The 23,426-nt window shown below is 33.6% G+C and overlaps 1 pseudogene; it reads right to left on the bottom strand.

The window, feature by feature from the left end:
• Nucleotides 1-9,164: 9,164 nt before the first annotated feature.
• On the bottom strand, nucleotides 9,165-16,084 carry LOC106367369 (annotated as a pseudogene).
• Nucleotides 16,085-23,426: the final 7,342 nt, after the last annotated feature.

Genomic DNA, 23,426 nt, shown 5'->3' with positions numbered 1-23,426 from the left:
ATACTAATAGTGTTTTTACTGTATAATGATTATAATATATAGTTTTGTTATTTAACCGCACGGTAATCTGGTTTCCACTTGTCGTGTATGAGAGAAAGGTGTAGAAGCTTGTACAGAGGCTTTAATTGCATAGGGGTCCCTCTTCACATAATAATAATTCCAACATCACCGGTAAGTTTAATACTACTTTAATTCAGCGTTTCATTTTTACCTCTCTCTCCGCATTAACGATCTCTCTTGTCCGTTCAATTTTTTCAAATTTTAATGGGAAATTTGAGAACGAAAAAAACGTTTTAGAATTCATTCAAACTAATTTACTTGTCTTTATTGTTAGTCACTTGCGTTTCCGTACTGTATTAAAGATTCAAAACTCTTGAAATCTTTATTCCTTTTGACAAAAATGTCAAAGAGTAACGGGTTAAGAAGTAAATTACTTTCTTTTTGTTTGCTTAACCTGTGACGTGATATTACGTTTCAACTTTCAATCGTTATTTGTTTTGTGACTTTTTGTCTAGTGCTCAACTTTTCTTTGTGAAACTGAGCTGTATTTTTATGCATTCCATTAATCCCAAACTTTTATGATTATATAAACCATTTCATTAATTCATGTTGCTCGTTACATACAAATCCACACAAATTCAGGATCAGAGATATCACATAGATCGTAAATTAATTGTATGAACATGTTTGGACATTCACACGCGTAACACATATTAGATTGTAAGACCGTATGAGTCATGCATACGTGTGGAAGTGTAGAAGCTGGTCAATATTTTCGTGAGTTCCAAATGACATATTCAGTTTTGTCTACAGTTCTAGGTATTCTTATTTTGTTAGCGATCAAGGTATAAACTTGAAAATAAGTATCCATCTTTTTTCTGAAAAGTAATTTTTGCTACATTTTGTTAAATTTAAGCCCAAAACAATCCAGTTCAAATTATGCATGGGCACGAAGCGAATATTAGAAAAATTTGCAGTATTCGTGATCCGCTCGGTCCCAGATGAATATCTACATATTTGATTCGCTTCGATCTAGAAAATTCTGGATATCCGGAGTATTTTTAAGTATTCGCGGATTATTCGATTTGATCCGCTAATTATATCAAAAAAAAATTAAAAATAATATATGACATTAAAATTAAATTTAAAACTTTTAAAATATCAATTTAAAATAATAATAATAATATCATATGAAAAAACTAACATTTTTAACATAAATTATAAAGAAAAATTCAATATTAATAAACTTAATAAGAAAACTCATATGTTAACATTTGACTCAATATAAAAATTAAATTGGATATGCAATAACCGAAACCAAAATTTGAAAAAAACAACAAAAAATAAAAAATTAACCAAATTATATAATAAAATATGTATAGATATAGTAATTTGTATATACAATTACATTACATATCAATAAATATACGGATCAGATCGAATATCCGGCTTTCCAAAAAATAAAATTGGTGATTTGTTTCGTTTTTTACGGATATTACATTTTTCTATTTGTTTCGATCGAAGCTTTACATATCCGAAATTTTTGGATCGAATCAAAACAAATAATGAATCAGATTAAATTTTATGGATAATTTGTCCAGCCCTAGTTCAAATTACTCATATATATTCCATAAACTTAAAAACCTAAAAATTCCAAATAGAAATTCAAATTATCTTTTATATTTGTGTTTTGTTGAAACGGTCAAAGAAATTACATGAGTGACAAGATGTTTGATTGGATAGGATACACATAACCTTAAAGTATGCAACTATGGATACAGTTAAATATCCACCGGCTATCATCACATCGACTTTTTTTTTTTTTTTTTTTTTTTTTTTTTTGTCGACGCCCATCTTTTAAGATCAAGTGGTAGTCGGGTTTGAGTCGTTCCGAATAGACGCTCTATCCGGCTGAGTCTGATCTATATGAGAAAAAAGAACACCGGTACACCTTTCCTCCTTGGCGAGAGAATCTGCACGAGAATTCCTAGTCCTCGGTATATGGCTGATGTTGAACTCCAAGAAACCGGCTCGTTGAAATCGGAAGGAAGCTAACTCAGAGGCAAAGGCCGGCCAGTCAGTAGGGTTAGCAATTATATCTACCATGTCGGAACAGTCTGTCTCGATATGAATCACGGTGTACTGTAATTCTCGCAAACAGGACATCGCCCATATGAGTCCTTCCATCTCTGCATGGAGGCTTGATAGGCTTTTCCTGCAACCTTGTAGTCCAAATCTTTCGACTCCCATTTGATCTTTGTAGAACCACCCTAAGCCACTAACCGTGCTATTATCGATCCATGATGCATCGATTTGGCAGGTCGGACGTTGGGGGTCGACAGGAAGAGGCGAAACCAGCGGCGGAGCAAGATGTTGCTCCTCTTCTTCTCCCTCCTCCAGTAAATTAGCTTTTCTCCAACATTCAGCTTCAAGGGAAGCTAGCTGAAGGGTATCCAAAGGGGAGATATCCTTACCATTGAAAATTTTATCATTGCGAGCCTTCCAAATGTACCATAAGATCCATGGGAAAGTCTCAATAAGTGGTTCCATAGAGGCCACGTTTCTCTTCTTCCAAAAAAGGAAGTTCATGTTTTGATAAACAGAGGTACTCGGGAAGTAACCCGGAAGGGACGAATAGTCCGATAAAGCCCACACCTGGAGGGCTGGGGGGCATTCAAAGAGGAGGTGGTTAATGGTTTCCTCAGGGTCACCACATCTAGGACAGCTCCTATCGGTGCCCAAGTGTCTATAGGCGAGTCTCTCAGTTGTCGCTATACATCCTGTCAAAGCTTGCCACATAAAGTGTTTCATCTTCCCAGGAGCGGGGATACTCCACACATGGCTCTGTAAACCAGTAATACTCGGTTGTACAATATGAGCTTCATCATCACCCAATTTTGCCTTTTGTAAACGGTGATATCCTGATTTTACTGAATAAGCGCCCGATTTTGTAAAGTTCCACGCGTACCCATCCATCGACCACGTATTACTTGGTCGTAGTTTGAGTATTAACGGGATATCCTCAGGATGAAAGTATTCTAGTAACATGTTAGTTTCCCAATCCCTTGTATCACGCCTAATGAAGGAATGGACAAGGAGTTTTGGGTGTCTATGAGTAATTCGATCAGACGGTCTCGGTGGGCGAGCCTCAATGTCCGGGATCCAAGGCTCGGACCAAACACATGTGTTTTGTCCTGCCCCAATAGTCTTTCGTAGGCCCGATTTTAGGAGTGGTTTTGCTGCCATAATACTACGCCAGCCATATGAGGGTGAGTAGACCTTCCGATCTTCCGATCATCACATCGACTTAAACACAAGTTATATGCTTGTCAGCAATGTTTTTAAATCCGACCCGAACACTGCGATTTACCGGATCACTAGGTCAACCGCGGATGAAACGCGGATTAATAAATAAATTAATTTTATTATATAGTAACATATTAGCTATGAAAATAAAAATATCGGAACTAAAGTTTAATATTTTCAAAATGTTTTTAAGACATAAAATAATTGTTTGGATATGTATATATTTTATGTTTAAAAAATATTTAGAAAATACTTAACTTTATTTTTATATTTTATTTTCATTTGACACACAAAATATCAAAAAATAGTTTAGACTATTTAAAAAGTTTAGATTATTTAAATTTTTTTTGTAACAAGTTAAGATTTATGACATTTAAAAAAATCAAGACATAAAATTCATAAAGATTAAAGGGGTTTTTGCCAAAACTAACCCACAACTTGATTTTAATCCCAAACCTATACCCAAACTTGAATCAAATGCAAAACTAACCTAAAAGCCTAGTGAAATTACAGCTCAACCTCTTGTGACCAAACAAAAAAACAGAAGCCATTTTTACGAATATAGCCCCAGTAAATCGTCTGAGATGTTGGAAGTCGTCTGGACGACTGAAGTGTAAGTCGTCTGGTACCAGTTTATTTTAAAAATAATTTATAAATCTTGTAAAAAAATATTTTGATGCGTGAAAAATAAAAATCAAGTAATTATAAACAGTTTTAAGTGATATAAATTAAGATATGATAAAATTGATTTGTTTTGAATATAGATGAGTGGAAGTAGTGAATCATGAAATACTTTGGTTTAGGAGTTTGGCAAACATATGTTGTAGTATTGTATGTATTGTTAGGGTTAGATTTTGGAAAACTAAAATGTTTTTTTCAAAAATTAGTTTTCACCTATATGTGTTTATTTCTGTGTATAGTAAACACTTTTCAAGTTTGATTTGGTTTTATGAAGTGTTTAATTAGATAATTAAGTTTAGGGGTTATGTTTAGGGTGTGGACGACTTATATTTCAGTCGTCTGTTGAATAATTTACCCGGACGACGTATATTTCAGGCGTCCACATCGTACCGAACCTTTAATTTTACCAATGTACGTTTTAACCTAACCGGATCATTTTACTCGGACGACTTACATTTCAGTCGTCTGGTGAAGAAATTAAAACAGACGACTTACATGTAAGTCGTCCAAATATTTCCGCCTAAATTTTTTTAAAAAAATTATTTTCCCGCTTAAATAATTTAAACCAGACGACTTACTTGTAAGTCGTCTGGAAAGTCTTCTATTTTAGTTTCCCGCTAAAAATATTTAATTTCCCACTAAAAATATTAAACTCTTCTGGACGACTTACATGTAAGTCGTCTGTTTTAATTTCTTCAACAGACGACTGAAATGTAAGTCGTCTAGGAAGTCGTCTGAGTCAAAAATATTTAACCTAATTGGATTTTTTGTCTCCCTATATAAAGAAAAATTTACACATTCTCTCTCCTCCTCTCAAATGGCTGCAACAAAAATGTAATGTTCATCATTCTAAAACTCTTCAACCTCTCTCTAATCTCTTTGACTTGAAAACACCAAACTTTATATGAATTTTTCAGTTTTGTCTCATGTATTTCTTATTAATCTATCTCTTTTGCAGGTTTTTAATCAAATGGTACTCATCTTCCACTAATTTAAAGGTAGATCTATTAATTTTAGATATGTATTTTTGTGTGTTCTATAAATGTAGATTTAGCTAATCTTCCACTCATTTTCTCTATTTTTAAGTCATTTGAACGTTTTTGGATATGCAGGTTTTTCAGATCTGGAAGACTTCTGAGACGACTTACTTGTTAGTCGTCTGGAAGTCGCCTGGAAGTCGTCTGGACTTCTTGGAAGTCTTCTGACAAAGTCGTCTGGACTTCCAGGAAGTCGTCTGGATTTTTCTGAGCGTTTTGGTAAGTTCTTATGTCTGATTTTCTTCATTTGGTAATTTCTTGTTGTATAAAGTTCTTACTTTTTTCCCAAACTAAAACTCTCCAAACCCACTCTAATCTCTTTGACTTGAAAACACCAAACTTTATATGAATTTTTCAGTTTTGTCTCATGTCTTTCTTACTAATCTATCTTTTTTGCAGGTTTTTAATTAGATGGTACTCATCTTCCACTAATTTAAAGGTAGATCTATTATTTTTAGATATGTATTTTTGTGTGTTCTGTAAAGGTAGATTTATCTAATCTTCCACTCATTTTTTCTGTTTTTAAGCCATTTGAACGTTTTTGAATATGCAGGTTTTTCAGATCTGGATTTAATATGCAGGTTTTTCAGATCTGGAAGACTTCTGGGACGACTTACTTGTTAGTCGTCTGGAAGTCGTCTGAAAGTCGTCTGGACTTCCTAAAAGTCGTCTGGACTTCCTGTAAAGTCGTCTGGAAGTCGTCTGAACTTCCTAAAAGTCTTCTGACAAAGTCGTCTGAACTTCCTGGAAGTCGTCTGGACTTCTTAGAAGTCGTCTGGACTTCTTAGAAGTCGTCTGGACTTCTTAGAAGTCGTCTGGACTTCTTAGAAGTCGTCTGGACTTCTTAAAAGTCGTCTGGTCTTGTCTACTCAAGTGGAATCCAAGCTTGTCTTTGTAGAGGAATGATCTATAATAGTTTTGTTTGTGGTTTGTTTTGTGAATTGCATGTCTACTCTTTTAGTTGTGAATTTTTTGTAAAATCAGTAATAATGTTTTCCAAGATGTATTAAATGTGCTAACAATGTGTTTACACATTTACAAATCAATGAAATAATAGACTTCAGTAGCCTTTTTCTTATCTTTGGATCTCTCATATGCAATAATAAACTCCAATGGCCTTTTCTCATCTTAATAAACAAGAATGTTGGTAGCTTCATATTGATACAACTTCTTCCAACTCATAACAATAGTCATCATTAAGAGATGGAAACAAACAATAGTAACTAGTCAAAGCATATCATATTTTTTTATAAGTTTGCGTTGAAAAACTTAGTCAAATTTAGTAAAACTAAGGGAGAGAACATATTTTGTAAATATGAGTTTTACATATCTTGAAGTTACTTATCACTCTTAAAAATACAAGTTATTCAAAAACTAACGTAGAAGACTTAAAAACTAGCGGAGAAGACGCGGACGACTTCAATCTAAGTTGTCCAGACGACTAAACTATACGTCGTCTGGTCAACACAGAGGTTATTTTTGCAATTGATTTTGAAATCTGTTATTTCGGACGACTGAAAAATAAGTCGTCTACTATTGTTTGGTTAAAAAAAAACTCCAAAAAAGCTAGACGACTTACATTTCAGTCGTCATAGGTTAGTTTTGCATTTGACTGGATTATTTCAGAAGTTTGACTTTTCTAGACAACTTACATTTCAGTCGTCTAGTGAAAATTAAAATAATAATATTTTTTTAAAAGTAGACGACTTACAGTTAAGTCGTCATAGGTTAGTTTTGCAATTGAAAAAAAAACTTCAAGATTTAATTATATACAGACGACTTATAATTCAGTCGTCCACGAGACGACTGAAATGTAAGTCGTCCAGGATTTACGAGGTTTGACCAGAATCTCGGAAAAAAATCCTCGACGACTTACTTGTAAGTCGTCTGGTGGACGACTGAATTATAAGTCGTCTGTGTATAATTAAATCTTGAAGTTTTTTTTTCAATTGCAAAACTAACCTATGACTACTTAATTGTAAGTCGTTTACTTTTAGAAAAATATTATTATTTTAATTTTCGACAGACGACTGAAATGTAAATCGTCTGGGGAAGTCAAAATTCTGTAATTATCCAGTCAAATGCAAAACTAACCTATGACGACTGAAATGTAAGTCGTCTAGGTTCTTTGGAAATTTTTTTGAAACCAAACAATAGTAGACGACTTAACTTTCAGTCGTCTCAGGTTACAGATTTCAAAGTCAATTTCAAAAATAACCTTTGCGTTGACCAGACGACTTCCAGGTAAGTCGTCTACAGCCAGACGACTTCCAGGTAAGTCGTCTACAGCCAGACGACTTCCCAAGTAAGTCGTCTGACGAACAGATCTGGAAAAAAACTCGATGTCATACCTTAAATTGGTGAGATAAGTTCTTTAGCATACATAAGGCTTCTCCAAGCACACAGAATCACAAACGAAAGTCACCCACCCAGAATCGTTAGCTTCTATGACTCTATGAACCATAAAAATTTTAGAATCAAAATCTTGGGTTTTTTTAGCTCATTGTGGAGAGAAAGTGAGAGATATGTTGTGTTTAGTTCACAAGAATGGAAAAAGAAGAAGGGTAAATCGATTTTGGGAGCATTAAGAGCTTCAAATTGGTTGTTCATGGTGGTTGTGGTATTGATGACAATGGCAATCTTGTAATTACTTGAAGATGATGAGGGTGAGAGAATAAAGATGTCATTTTCGAAAAAAAAAAAAAATTGATGGCATTTTCGTAAATTATATGAACTTGTGGGGTGAATAGGGCAAAACCAATTTTCAAAAAAAAATGAGGTTAGTTTTGTGTTTGACTTTAATATGCAGGTTTTTCATATCTGGATTCTAATGTAAATAGTAAATTAAACTTCAAATCTAAAATAAACCAAAAGTAAAACATCATTGTTATAAATAGTCAATAACAAAAAAAAAACTAACACTAAATCACATCAACTAATTTTGGTTCTCTCTACGATTGTTCACTTCATTTTCTTCAGGTGGCATAGTAAAATCTTCATCAAAATCTAAAAATCATAAATATAAAATTGAAAAAATGAAAACCTAACTTCTTAGTTGAAAATTTAGAATATAAAACAAAATCTAAAAACATAATTAAAAAGTAAAAAAAAAAGTTATCTATTGGTCCAACCGGTGGTTCAACCGGTATCGGATTCCGAGTTTTAGTGGGTTTTTGCAAATTTTTGCGGGTTTTTAAATATTGAGTTTTTCATAAAACCCAAACCGAATTTTTTCTGGGTCACCGGATTTATCGGTTCAGCCGCGGATCTGGGTCGGATTTAAAAACACTGCTTGTCAGTGACAAGTTGTCACATCTCTAGTTAGGAAAATAATTGAACAAAGACATTATTGCATTGCCTGATACATCATAATTCATAGGTATTGTCCGATTATGGCATTAAAGTCAAAAAGACACAACTCTAGATTATTAAGATAGTCTCTAATTGGGACATTTGTTGTGACCTCTTCCAGAATGGTCTCGTCTCCATCACACAACACATATGTTTTTCGTTATCTTTATCTTTTCTTTCTAATATTTACAATAATTTAGGCTTGAGATGAAGTTTTAACAATTATTGTTGTGACACTAACTTTATGCACATGAAAGCATTAAAAACATTGAGGTGAGTACATGTCGAAGTTTGTCGATGAACAATGTACACAGTCAAAAGACTCAAAACCAACACCCACATGGGGGGAGCGAGTCTTTGTATATTTATGTCTCAAAACTTTAAAACCACTTTCGTCTTGGACATTATTTTGGCAAATATAACAGACCGATTCAGGTTCTTCATAACATCTTATCGAAAGACAAAAGGGGGCCGATCGAGTTTAACTAACATTCAAGGGCTGCAAGCAAAAAGTTCTAACCTTTTTGGAATTGAGGTATGGGGAAGATCATGTGAATATTTGGATGAGTGATGAAACTATCTGTAGACAGTTGAGAACGGGGATTGATAGTCTAAGGATAACTGAACTATTTAGCGGAATGCGCTGGTTTAGAGGTGGTCGAGCGAAGTTAAAGATGTTTAGTTAGATGTAGACCATTTTGTTCAAATCATGTTTGTAATCAAAGTTTGAATTCCCGTTGCGGGTTGAATCTTTTTTTTTTCCGTATTAGGTTTTGATGTTTAGTTTAATTCCGTAATCCGCTACTAGTTTTCTTTGTAATTTCTGTCACAAACTTGAAAACTTGGTATAATATTTAATATTTTTACCAAAAAAAAAAAAAAAACTATCTGTAGACAGGACAGGACAGTTTATCATCTTTAAGCGTTAGTACTTTGGATGTCTCGTGATTTTAGAAAATGAATGACATGGAGAGAATCATCTAGCAGATGCTTGAGTAGTAGCTTTATGTGTTGAGTTTGTGGCAACTGATAATGAAGCTGCTTGAAGCCCCTGCCGGATTCGTTCTCTCTTTAGACAAAATAAATGATACATTATTAGTTCAGCAGCCCGTGATAAAATCGAAAAAGGGTAAACAGCAATTGCAAGAAATGATTTAAAGTAAACAGCCTAAGGAAATAGCTAGGCATCAACCACATCTCATTACTATCTTTCAGTAAGAACCAAATATATCATTCAGAATGCAGCTAAAGCAAATCAACGCTAATGCTAGTTTGATCTGATCTACAGACTACAGTCCTCAATATTTATGCTAGACTCATATACACAAACAAATATCTCAGTCACAAGAACATAAAGTGAAGGGAAAGCAATGCACATTAGATGTTACTTGGAGATGAATACAAAGAAATACTTAAGCATAATAATTAACTAGGAATATAAGAAGTCTGTCTCCAAAGTTATTCTAGGACAAACATACATTCCCGTTTCTCCTAGTAAGGCAAGAAGCAGACAAAGTCATAAACTGGAGTAATGGTCTGCACCAGAACCGCGTCAGACCGCGTTTATTCCTGTGAAAAGCAACAGCCCCATCAATGGCCGCGTTCTGTGAGGCATCCTTTACCAACTTTATCAGCTACTCTGCAATCATTAGTTGAAACCTCAAATCAATCGACACTATCAATGTATCTACCTATTCTACAACTATCTCATTAAAACCTAAACCAAAGAGACTCACCACTATCTGTGGATTGTCCCCGTAATTAGCGTGGAGATTAGGTTTCCTACATTTACCTACATTTCGTTTCCGGTTAGTTCGGTTTAATAAAAACAACTGATGAACGTTTGGTTCCATTTTTCTTCGTGTAAAATGATTATCAAATTATAAAAAAAAAACTGTAAAAAAACTTCAGTTTCAAGATTCTCTTTCATTTCAGTTGTTTTACACAATCAATCAGTGACTTGCTGCTTGTTCCTCGTTGCCGTCCATTGCAGACTTATCCATCTCATTTTCAAAGTCATAATACGGATTCGCCTGCACATTTAAACAAAACGAATGTCACATCAAAAAGAAAAGATCAGTGATTCCTTCATTAAAAGAGTGATGAAGTCATTAACCTTTGGTCGTGGAGTAACTGCTTCAAAACTTCTAAACAGAGGATCAGATAAGTCAGGAGCCTGCAATATAATATATGCTCCTTTGTTTCTGTACCTCTCTCTCGTTGCCTGTATCACAACAACAACAAGATAAAGATTTTGATCCGCATCAATCTTCCTGTGTCAGATTACATCAGAGAAGTACCTGGAACTGTGGATAGTCTGGAGCACTGAAGATAGTGATAAGCTTTCCAGATTCAACATCGTGATCTATTGTATATCCTAAGTCCATACCAGCTAAGCCAGATCTCTTCTCTCTAGCATCTGGACCTTCATGTGATCTGATGATTAACTTTAGTTGGTACTTTTTCAAAAACTCTTCAGTACAATCAGGACCCCAAAGAAGACCAATGCCTCTCTGTTAATTTGGAGAAAGGCCTGGAATCAATGAAGGATCAGACCATAAAACATCTCCTGGAATCAAGTTGGAACCTTCCCAAGGAGGATCAAGAACTGATCTTCTAGCTTGCATCAATTCTTCTAAAGTACCAAGCTTCAATGAGCTCAGCTCAGGTTCTTGACGAAGCACCAGAGGGTTCTTCTTTCCCTTTGTTCTCTTAGGCACAACAGGGCTGCTACAGCCCTCCGTGTGCTGTATAGACACGTCCAGAGATAACGGAAGCCAAAGGAAGACCTTCAAAGCAACCTAAACACTTGAGGTACACATGTTTCCCCTTGTCACCGTATTTTGTAAGCACTTCCTTTTCGAAACCGTACATAGATGTACAGTACTTAGATTCATGATTACCCCGGAGAAGGAAGACTCTATCAGGCATCAAAACCTAAACAACCAAAAAAAAACATGAGCGTTAAGATAGAAACCAAGACCAAAGTATTAATTCTCGAAGTGTCTTGCACCAGGTAAAAGATCAGCATTAGTTGGACCGAACTTAGTCTTTTTAAAATTAAAAAACATTACTGTTTTTAAAATTAATTGAAAAAGAAAATCGAGTTTTGAAAGCACTATACATACAAATCAAAGAAATTGTATATTTATTCATTCACATAATTAATATATACATTAAAACGGGCATTTGATTCAATAGTATTTACTCTTAAATTTTCTTTGCTTTCTTGTAGTTAATTCGCGTTGGTTCATAGCATGAGCATATTCAACAATCACCTTTTTATATAGGTACCAACAAAGCGCCGTACAAGCGAGGTACCTCGCCTGGCAATGGGGTCCCTAAGCGTTGAGGTCCTCGCTTTTTCGAACCAAGCTTCCAGGAGAAGAGGATGAGGAAGGTCTCGAGACCCCAAGCACCACGATCAACGTAGTCACCGTTAAACACATAAAACCTGTTTTGACATGGAAAGCCAGCGTGTCTTTTAACAAGAAGAGAAGGTCATGCATGGAGCTGACCATGAATGTCACCAACCACAATGACTGTTGATTCAGAGTTGAGATCATCCAGATGGACGCAGTTACGTTCACTGTGGAAGATTTTGGAAGCGGTGAGGATGAGGGAGTCAAAGACGTTGACAGGCATTACTGAAGGTAAGTGGGAAGGAGGAAAGTTCCATGAAGACCATTCAAGAGATGACATAAAAGGCTATGTACCGGAATGTACTAAAATCATTTGTACTTACTTTTGTTAAAGTCGTAAGTCGAGGTTCGACAATCGTATAAAATTAGGTGGTTATAATGTTTTGCTAGAAACCGCTTATAATCTATATATTGAGAATCTATTACTAATTTTATATGATCCTACAGGTTCACACACCTAAGCAAATTGGATCAATAATATATATTGGAATTATGGGAATGAAATATCATAATGTATATATGTGTTTTATATGATATATATCTCCTATATATTATTTGTGAAACATTACAACTTCTTTTTGTAGCCACGTGTCATCACTAGGATGATTCTTAGAATTATTAGAGAAATATGTTGGTCCATCTAATTATATAATAAGATTTTTATTAAACTAACCATAAATTCATTATTAATGTCATTTATTATTTCCTTAAATAAAGATTACGGAATTGCCTAATGTGGCTAAAATATATATGACAATTAATGATTTTGAATAATAAAGATCTGATAAAAAAATAATGTATCTTCTATCAAATTTGTTTAATTTTTAACTATTAAAATAATTTAAAAAATCACAATAACCATATTATAAGAAATTTTGATTTTTCTTTATATGTTATATTTTGAATTTTTAAAAATGACTATAAATTACTAAAAGTGTTAAAAGTCTAACATTCAAATTTTGCGATCCATGGTTTAAAATTTTTGTTATGACAAAATACAAATAATTAGAAAATCATATAAATAAAAGTCTAACTTAATTAATCATTAAGATTTAAAATATAAATGTATATATATCATTCTAAATTAAACTATAAACCATATTGAATAAATAAATATTTTAATTTCAAAATTTACTTTGAATAATTTTTTTTGATAAAAGTTTTGAACTAACATTGATAATTTTTTTTTAAATTATAAATTACTAAAATTATTAATCCCACAATAAAAAAAATTTTATCAGTAATTTAAAGATACACATGATAAAAAAAACATATGAGTAGAAATCATCATTTAATAAACATTAATATTAAAAATATACTATGTATGTTAATATCATTTAAATTTAATTACATATCCTATCAAATTTTTTAAAAAAATTGTTTGGATTAATAAATTTGATTTATACGTTCACACCAATTTAATTATATATGTAATAGTTACTGAGTTTTAATTATTCAATATATATTTATTATTTCATAATATGTAAGAACATATAATACATAAAATAAGTTTTATATATAATGTTTATTCCGCGCAAGGTGCGGGTCTTAATCTACAATATATATACATAAACACGTGAAGGAATCAAGAGATGATAATCTCTTTCACGTCACATTGTCTACATGGGCTTGGCCCACATTCCTAATTAAGAGAATTAGGTTATGATTATTGTAATCGATTAGTTTTCACATGTTGTATTGTGTTGAATTGAACTTGCATGTCTCGTAGTTGATGCTTGTATAAATATATTATTTACATTTTAATATATGCATTATAGTAATGTCTCAATTGTTTATGTAAATAAATATATTTGGATTATCTCGATAATATCAAAGTGTTGATATGGGTTTAGATATTTATATACATGTATATATATTGATTTGGTTAAATCAACTTATTATCGTTCTAATTGGATTAGAACTAATATTATTCAATAAATAATATATTATTTTAATTAGATTAAAATAAATAAATTATTTATAATTCAATTAAAATACATATTAGATATGTATTAGTTATATTTATATTTTATATTAGATATAAATTTTAAATATAAATTGAAATTAAATTAAAATTTGTTCCTCAATTAATTTCAAGTACTTTTGATGTCTACCCAATCTTATCAACTATCAAGGCTCGTTTCGTTGTAAGATGAGCTTGCCAAAGCAAGGTGTCTGCAATTACATGAGTGAGGTGGATAGTAACGGTTACCATATGAATTAAGATTGGTTTACTTGACTAGGCTATCAAAACGATTTTGGGCTTAGAGACATAGGTTGGATAAGACATAAGATGTCGTCTGACAACCAAAAATTATATTTGATATAATTAGCAAAGTGTTGCTTACCTAAATAGCTAAACTCATTTGAAGCTCACTCGAATTTTAGTGAAATATGGATCTTGGATTATTATATTCATTTGAAGAAATTGTTTGAATATAATATGAGTTTTCTTAATTGTTAAGATTTCTTTAATTCCTGAACATCATATTAATATTCGCTATTCTTTTATTCCAGCAATGTTAACTCCTCACAACCCATTTTCATTCCAATATGCCCTTAAGAAGGACAAATTGAATGGATCAAATTTCCTCCAATGGTATCGAAACCCGAGAATTGTTCTCAAACAACAGTTTAAACCCTACTTGGAAGATCTGAAAAGAAAAAGACTTTTGAAACATCGTCTAGAGGTATTTATGTTATAGAAGTAAATATTACTATTTCTAGTTCTACTTCATGGGTATTGGATACCGGCTGTGGTGCTCATATTTGTACGAATATGAATGGCCTAAGCAACAGTAGAATTTTGGAGAAAGGTCAAGTGGACCTGCGAGTGGGAAATGGAGCAAGAGTTGTTGCATTAGCCGTGGGAACATTTCACTTGTCTTTACCTTCAGGCTTGGTTTTAGAACTTAAGAATTGCTACTATGTACCTGCTATAAGTAGGAATATTATTTCCATTCCTTGTTTGGATTTGGAAGGATCTCAGTTTTCGATCAAAAACAAGTGTTGTTCCTTTGATCGTAATGATATCTTTTATGGTAGCGGTCCATTAGAAAATGGACTTTATATTCTAGACCAAAGCGTGCCTGTCTATAATATTAGTGCCAAAACATTCAAGTCTAACGACACGAATCAGACTTTTCTTTGGCATTGTCGTTGGGGCCACATAAATGAGAAACGCATTCAAAAGCTTCATAGTGATGGACTTTTGAGCTCATTTGATTATGAATCATATGAAATATGTGAATCTTGTTTATTGGGTAAAATGGCTAAGGCTCCTTTTACTGGACACAGTGAAAGAGCCAAAGACTTTTTGGAACTTATACATACTCATGGATGTGGACCAATGAGTATACATGCTAGAGGAAACTATCAGTACTTCATTACATTTACTGACGACTTCAGTAGATATGGTTATATTTATCTAATGAAACATAAGTCTGAATCTTTTGAAAAGTTCAAAGAATTTCAGAATGAAGTACAAAATCAGCTTGACAAGAAAATAAAAGCTCTTCGATCTTATCGAGGTGGAGAATATTTGTGTCAAGCGTTTAATGATCATCTGAGAGAATGTGGAATTGTTTCACAACCCACTCCTCCAGGAACACCACAATGGAATGGTGTGTCCGAAAGGAGAAATCAAACTTTATTAGATATGGTTCGATCTATGATGAGTCATGCAGATCTTCCACCATCTTTTTGGGGATACGCTCTAGAAACGTCTGCGTTTACGCTGAATAGATGTCCATCAAAATCAGTTGAGAAGACTCCATATGAGATGTGGACTGGAAAGGTTCCAAATTTGTCTTTTCTGAAAATTTGAGGTTCTAATGCTTATGTCAAACGTATGTTTACGGATAAGCTTGGACCTAAATCTGATGAATGCTACTTCATTGGTTGTCCTAAAGAAACCAAAGGTTATTACTTTTACTACCCCAGCGAGAACAAAGTGTTTGTTGCTCATAGTGGTGTTTTTTCTTGAGAGATAATTTCTTTCTAAGAAGAACAGTGGGAGTAAAGTACAACTCGAAGAAGTTCAAGAAACACAAGAGATGGTTTCATCATCTTAGGAAGATGATCAATTAGATTTACGAAGAGTCGTAGAATCTACACCTGTGAAACCTGAAGTGCGTAGGTCCGAAAGGATACGTCACGAACCTGATAGATATGAGGTTTGGGTGACGGATCATCATATGATCTATTGATAGTAGATAGTGATGAACCTACGCCCTTTGAGGAAGCTATGATGGGCCCTGACTCCAATATATTGCTTGAAGCAATCATCTCGGAGTTGTAATCTTTGTTTTAATGAGGCAATCAAAGAGTTTGATTTCATTAGAAATAAAGAAGAACCTTGCGTTTACAAGAAGACTAGTGGGAGCATAGTTTTCCTTGGTGTTGTATGTAGATGACATACTTTGAGGTTGTTTCTTAATGAAACATGGAAAAAGCTATATATATCCTTGGAATAAGAATCTATAGAGATAGATTAAATAAGACTATTGGATTATGTCAAGATACTTATATAGGTCTTACATAGATTCAAGATGCATGATTCCAAGAAAGGCTTTTTGCCAATGTCTCACGGCATAACTCTTAGCAAGACTCAGTGTCCTTCGACACAGGATGAGCGAGAGCGCATGAGTAAAATCACATATGCTTCTTCTAAAGGATCTATCATGTATGCCATGATATGTACTCGTCCAGATGTTGCATGTGCTTTGAGAATGACGAGTCGATACCAATCTGATCCAGGTGAAAGTCACTGGACAACAGTCAAGAATATCCTCAAATATTTGAGAAATACTAAGGATAAATTCTTGGTTCAATGGAGGAATTTATGAGCTTGTTGTAAGTGGTTACAACGATGCCAATTTTTCAAAATGACAAAAATGATTTTCGATCACGAGTTGGTTTCATCTTTTGTCTTAATGGAGAGTGGTGGGTTGGAAGAGTTCCAATCAAAGCACCATAGCATAGTCTCAATGGATGCAAATGTTGTTGATACATTGACCAAGCCTCTTCCATGGCCTAAGTATGAGAGTCATACTGCAGCCATGGGTATTAAGTATATTAAGATGTGATCTTGATTTTAGTGGGAGACTTTATGTTTATGATATGATGTTCATATTAACATACATTGGTTATGTTTTCAAATTAATGAAATTGTTTCAGAATTATTTGATTATTAGATAATTAAATAAATGTCCCAAAATAATTTATAACATTCTTATAGGTCATCAAGTACGTGACTTGATCATGAAACCCTATAAGTGAAAGATGCTATAAATTATTGAGGTCCCTAGTCAAAGTTGTTAACGTGGGACATTAATAACCATGAATGGCTAGTATGTGAGTGATTGATGACTAAGTTTCATGGAGTTATTCAATATGTGGTATTAAAGTCAATCACATGGATATGTGTTAGAGAACACATGATCGGACTGACCCGCTAACGAGAACTCTACAAGATTGTTATATGAGTGTCATAAGAGTTGCTCATCACGACTATAGAGTATAGTCCTTAGACCTGAGTTCGTCATGATTCTTTACTTGTGGATTAGTTAACTTTGACCTTGTCAAACGTCAGTCGTAACTGGTGATTATAAAGGCATTGATTAGGTGTTCTATGAAGTGTGTAAGGAACAAGGATGGAACAAGATGGAATTTGTCCCTCCCATATAACGGGAGATAAATATCTCTAGGCCTATCGAAGATTTGATACCGAAAAATGCATGGCCGTGCTCAAACGAGGTGATTGTCAGTCGTTTGTTTTATCAGTATAAATCAGAGTTCGATAAACGTGATCTAGCTTAATAAGGATGACACAAGTTCTTGCCTTATGCTGAGATCGAGATATAGAGACAAAAGGATTATAAGAATAGATGATTCTAGTACAAGTGGGAGATTGTTGGGAATGTCCTAAAATCATTTGTATTTACTCTTGTTAAAGTCGTAAGTCGAGGTTCGACAATCGTATAAAATTAGGTGGTTATAATGTTTTGCTAGAAACCGCTTATAATCTATAGATTGAGAATCTATTACTAATTTTATATGATCCTACAGGGTCACACACCTAAGCAAATTGGATCAATAATATATATTGGAATTATGGGAATGAAATATCATAATGTATATATGTGTTTTATATGATATACAATATATATACATAAACACGTGAAGGAATCAAGATATGATAATCTCTTTCACGTCACATTGTCTACATGGGCTTGGACCACATTCCTAATTAAGAGAATTAGGTTAATGACATTTGTTATAAAACGTGAGACGTGAACATAACAAAAGGTAGAGACAAAAACCCTATAAATCCAAGACAGCGACAAAAGAGTTTGTCAAGGTTTTGAGATCTGATCTCGAAGGCACTAGCATCCCGTTCTGATCCAGTTTGTGTGCGTGTGGATACCGTTAGAGGCACGACGTTTGAAGTGCTTAAAATTTCGACTTGGTTTATTCATCTTTCCGCTGCGAATACCCAGATATATACGAAGCCTTAAAAACTAGATTTGTTTCAATATTGACATGAGATCTAGGCAAACTAAATTCATAAGTTGATTTATAAATCGTTATAAACCGAATATGAATTCTAACAACCCACTCGTTGGTAAGAGTCCCACCATTTGGCCATGTGATTGGTGGTGGTGAAAGAGGTTCCATTGGTTATAACTGAAAGCTTAAACTGTAAACATAATAGAGAAAGATGCTCGCTGATTCATCAATATACAAAAAGCCAGCATTTAGATTCATACATTGTTCTAACCAATCAGTCTAGACATGACAAAGTTGGTGTAGATGTTCGCCCTAAACATTAATCTTCTATAAGACGCCTAACTACCTTCTAGCAAATTTTCGGAACATTGGATTCATAAGAACCATAACAGCTCAAAATTAATCATGCTATCTAGTTGAATTATCATAAATCTATTATATATTAAAACACAAGTCATCTCACCAATAAAAATCAGACACATGGATAATATTTAAAATTTTAAAGAAAAAATGTAAATAAAGAAAAACTTAAATCAATAAAAAGAAAAGCAGTTTCGAAGCAAAAAAAAAGCAGTTTGATTTAGTAACTGGTCCATTTATTTTTCTATATAAAATAAAAAATTTAGATAAAAGTTTTTCTTATATTTCTCACACCACTTCGTTATCACACGATTTTTGTAACAGTTACTCTTCGTGTTGAAGGAGGTTTTGACTCACAATGTTATTGTTATAAATTCATCTCTTACTGCATTCAAGGTACTTTCTAAGATTATCGTAATGGCTCCATTTTAACTCTTCATATTAAAGAGTGATGAAATTTCATTTTCTAACCAGGTAAAGCGATGACTTCTCATGATATTCTTCCAAATAAATTCTTTTCAATGATTAAAAAAACACAAGTTTTGAAGTTTCAAAAAAAAAACACAAGTTTTATGGGAAGCTTAGTGCAAAGGCAGCTGAAGATTAAAATACAAGTTAGTGTCTAAATACACCCAAATTCTTCAATACTTCAATCTTAATTTGCATCATGTTGATTTTCCTTGAATCCTTATCTCCTCTAACCTACTTTTAATAGTTATCCTTATGAAAGTAATTCGTGCGATCAATTTTTAAAATATATTAAATTAATTTTGATTTGCTAGGAAATGTTTATTGGATGTAGTGATAATTAGACGAAGGAAAGCAAGAAGCTCACCTTAAAGCAAACTTACAAGGCTCCTAACAAACTTGAGAAGCACTACAAGTAACAAAAAAAATAAGAAAGTGTGGTGATAATTAGAAGGCAAAAATAGAGCATAAGAAGCGGTGGTAGAAACGAAGATTCACGTTTACTCTCTAAGATCAAACCGAACCTCAGGTTTGCTTTTTTTTTCTTAATCTTATAGAAATATTATATTTGTTTACTGTCGGACTGACACACACATTTTTTAGTATAACGTTACTAAATTTTGTAGATTTTCTTATAACAAATACTTCAAAAAGAATCTACCATTGGAAATGAATGAAATAAAAAAAAAGTAATACGAGAAAACAAAAATATACACGAAAGAAGGAAAAGACTACAAAAAATACGGACTTCAATTATCTACAAAAGTATGTTAATTGTTATGAATCATGAAGTGGATGGTCCATAACCTAGACCATACAAGTTCAAGAGTAGAGTCCATTGGAGGTTTACATCCAGCCACATGGAAAACCCATTCAACCTTAGTCTTTATGAGTTTGACCATGTCATTATGTAGAGTATCTTTATAATCAATTCTCTATTTGACTCCACCTTGTATGAACCACTATATAGTGGTGTAAGCAATAAGAAATATACAACACATTCTCACAAATCTTCTCTCAAATCTTAACACGTTATCAGCACGAGACTCTCTCAACCTGAGCAATCCCATCCGCCGGCGATCATCTCTTTTCCGGCCATCTCTTCCGGCCCTCAGCCTTGCTCCGCCGGCCAAGTCTATCTCTCTCACGGTTTTCCGGCCAGCTCCTCCACCTCTAGAAGAACCCTAAGATAGGGAGGATCACTTTAGCTGGGTGTTGGATATGATCCGAGAAGGCAAACGACACTTCTGGAACTGAGATGGATTGAAAGGATCCTCAAGAGATGCAGAATGACTCTTGATATACCCACGATCTAAGGCTAACCACCAAAGAAAGAATGAATGTGTTGGCTAACCACCAAACAACACACAAAGATGAATTGGCTGACCACCAAATCAACAAGCCGGTTCACACCAATGAACTAGCTAAAGAACTCTCTCTCTCTCTCAGAGAAGAAACAAATAAACAACCAAAACTGAACTGAACTGATTTTATTCATCAAATGGACTACATATTTATAGTGTTTTATAGTCAAAGACAATTAAAGAAAATGTGGGAAAACAATGCATAGAAAATACAAATTTGACCAGATCTGAATTAATGAGTCAAAGACTCAGTCTTCCATGCAGATTGGTCAAAGATGACCCTTCAGATAATGTCCAGGTTCATCCGAACCAGATGGATGCACGGGGTAACGATAAGGATGCTTGCGGGACTGTCCGGATGGTATGCCGGATGAGAATGCATGTCCGTCTTTGGTTTCTTCACCACCCAAGTCAAGTCTGGCATGATCCACGTCAAGTCTGGCATGATCCAAGTCAAGTCTGGCATGATCTTTCTCAAGTCTGGCATGATCTTTCTCAAGTCTGGCATGATCCAAGTCAAGTCTGGTACGGTGAAAAACATGAACCTCGGTTGAAATGTTCAGAACGTCCTGAACTCCATGCTGAGCTGGTTCCATGTAATGATTCGTGGACTGCGGCACATCACCTCTCTCTCAACCAGCTCATCCGCGGATCAACTCTCTCTCACGGTGGTCCATTCAGATCAATTTGGTATTTTCTAAAAGGTAAACTAATCTATCCATAAAATCTAAGAACACCACATATCTGAATCCTGATTATTAGATCTATTTGAATCATAAAACTTATAAAAATGTATAGATCTAAAATTATCACAAATATTAATCTTGAATCTAAGATCTATATGAATCTTGATTCTAAAATTATTTGAATCTCTAAAGATCTAAGAATCTCTAAAAACTTATAAAACTTATTAATAATCTAAGATCTATATGAATCTTGTTTCTAAGAACTATTTGGAATTATAAAAGATATTAGATAAAATCATAAACCCCTTTTAGCTAGCAAGCCTTAAAATCGGTTCCCCTTTCTCCTATTTTGATCCGGCCTTAAATCCGGATCGACTAAAGGATTGAAACCCATAATCTTTGTTTGGCCGTATTACCGGCTGTATATCCGGATGAATAAGCTGGCCATCAAAATCTTAATCCCATTCGATGTGCTTACCGATCCAAATCGGCCCTTATCCACATCAAAATCTCAAATCCCCTTGTTTGTTTTATAACCGGATATGTATCTTGATGGCCATTATACATATCAATTCCCTAAATCCTTTTTGCTTTATTTTTATCAATCCCCTAAACTCTAAGCAATAATCGGCTGAACCCCTAAATCCAAATCCGGCCATGTTTTTTTTTTTCCGGCCATGACCTTTTCCGGCCACAATCTTTTCAGCCATAATCTTTCAGTCAAACCCAAAGATATCAAAACTTAAATCCTAATCAATGCATATCTTTGACCATTGATGTTTTATATTGTAACTGATCAAAATTTAAAACTTTTATGATTGTTTTAAATGCATATGTTTGACTAGGTAGTATTTATCAAAATATTATAACATATAGTCTTGATTTAAATAGTTATGACATAGGCTAAAAATAAATACTAAGTTGAAATCATTTGATCACATAGTTGTTTGTCAAAAATTTTCTAAATCTAAACCGGCCTTGAAATCGGTTCATTATAGTTTGAACAAATGATATAAATTTATCTTGATCTAAAAACCAACCTTGAAAACTGATTTTGTGATGATTGAATTATATACTGATCATATATACATACCTGATAGCATCTATTAGATCAAACATGGATTAGTAAATTGTTAGATCATACACATATCATGAACTGATCATTTCCATGCATCCTCTTGTCATATAGTTTTATTAAAACTGAGCATGCATACATATAATAGATCATTCTAATCATGGGGCATTTAAAATAAAATCTAAATTGGTTCATATTGCTTGCATCAAATTAGATTAAATCGGTTATTTTTAAAGTTAAGCATGTTTGTTTAATTTGAAAACATAAACCAGCTTTGAAACCGATTGATTGAAAATCTAATTGAATTTGTTCTAGACATATCCTTAAAATTATAAAATTTTCTTGTCTTGGTTTACCCTGTAAAAGGAGGAAGGAATCGGTTTTTGCTTTATGATCTTTGAAAACCAAATATCCTCATGCATTAGGAATCACATATAGATTGTTTAAGTCCAATGCTTAGTTCTGAACATGCATTCAGCTATTTCTTGATCCATGCATTTGCTTGATTTCATCCATCTTGCTTGATCTCATTTAATAAAATGATGATTGATCCTTATTCAAATTCTAAAGGGCCTTAATACCCTATATATATAATCAATCCAATTTAAATTATAATTAAAAGGATTACTAGATGCAATGATCAATTGATCATTCTCATACTAAGATTGCTTAAGCAAATAGATTATATGATTTGGGGGAAAGCCTTATTAAAATCATATACATTGATTTATTCTATTGCTTACATAGAATTCTGAGTGCTTGAATTACTCGTTAAATATTCAGATGTCGAGATTTGAACCCTCAGATTACTCTGCCCTAAATCTCTCTGGAGATAATTACCTAGAATGGGTAAAGAATACTCTTGTTGCCCTGAGATCCAGAGGACTCGGACAATGCATCAATGAGTACAATGATATCATTGACAGTGAAAGGCATAGAGCTATAACGATTATTCGTTATCATCTCACTGAGGAATTAAGAGACATGTATCTCCATGTTGAGGATCCTTGTGACCTTTGGTTACAGTTAAGGAAAAGGTTCAAACCGGTATCGTGGCAAAAGGCCAACCATGAATGGGAGATCCTCAGATTCCAGGATTTTGAATCCGTGGACAAATATAATTATGCTCTGATGGATATTGCTTATAGTCTTGAACTATATGGTGA

The sequence above is a fragment of the Brassica napus genome, chromosome C3 (assembly GCF_020379485.1).
Source record: "Brassica napus cultivar Da-Ae chromosome C3, Da-Ae, whole genome shotgun sequence".
NCBI classification, from domain to species: Eukaryota; Viridiplantae; Streptophyta; class Magnoliopsida; order Brassicales; family Brassicaceae; genus Brassica; species Brassica napus.
This window is presented reverse-complemented; position numbering and strand designations above follow the sequence as displayed.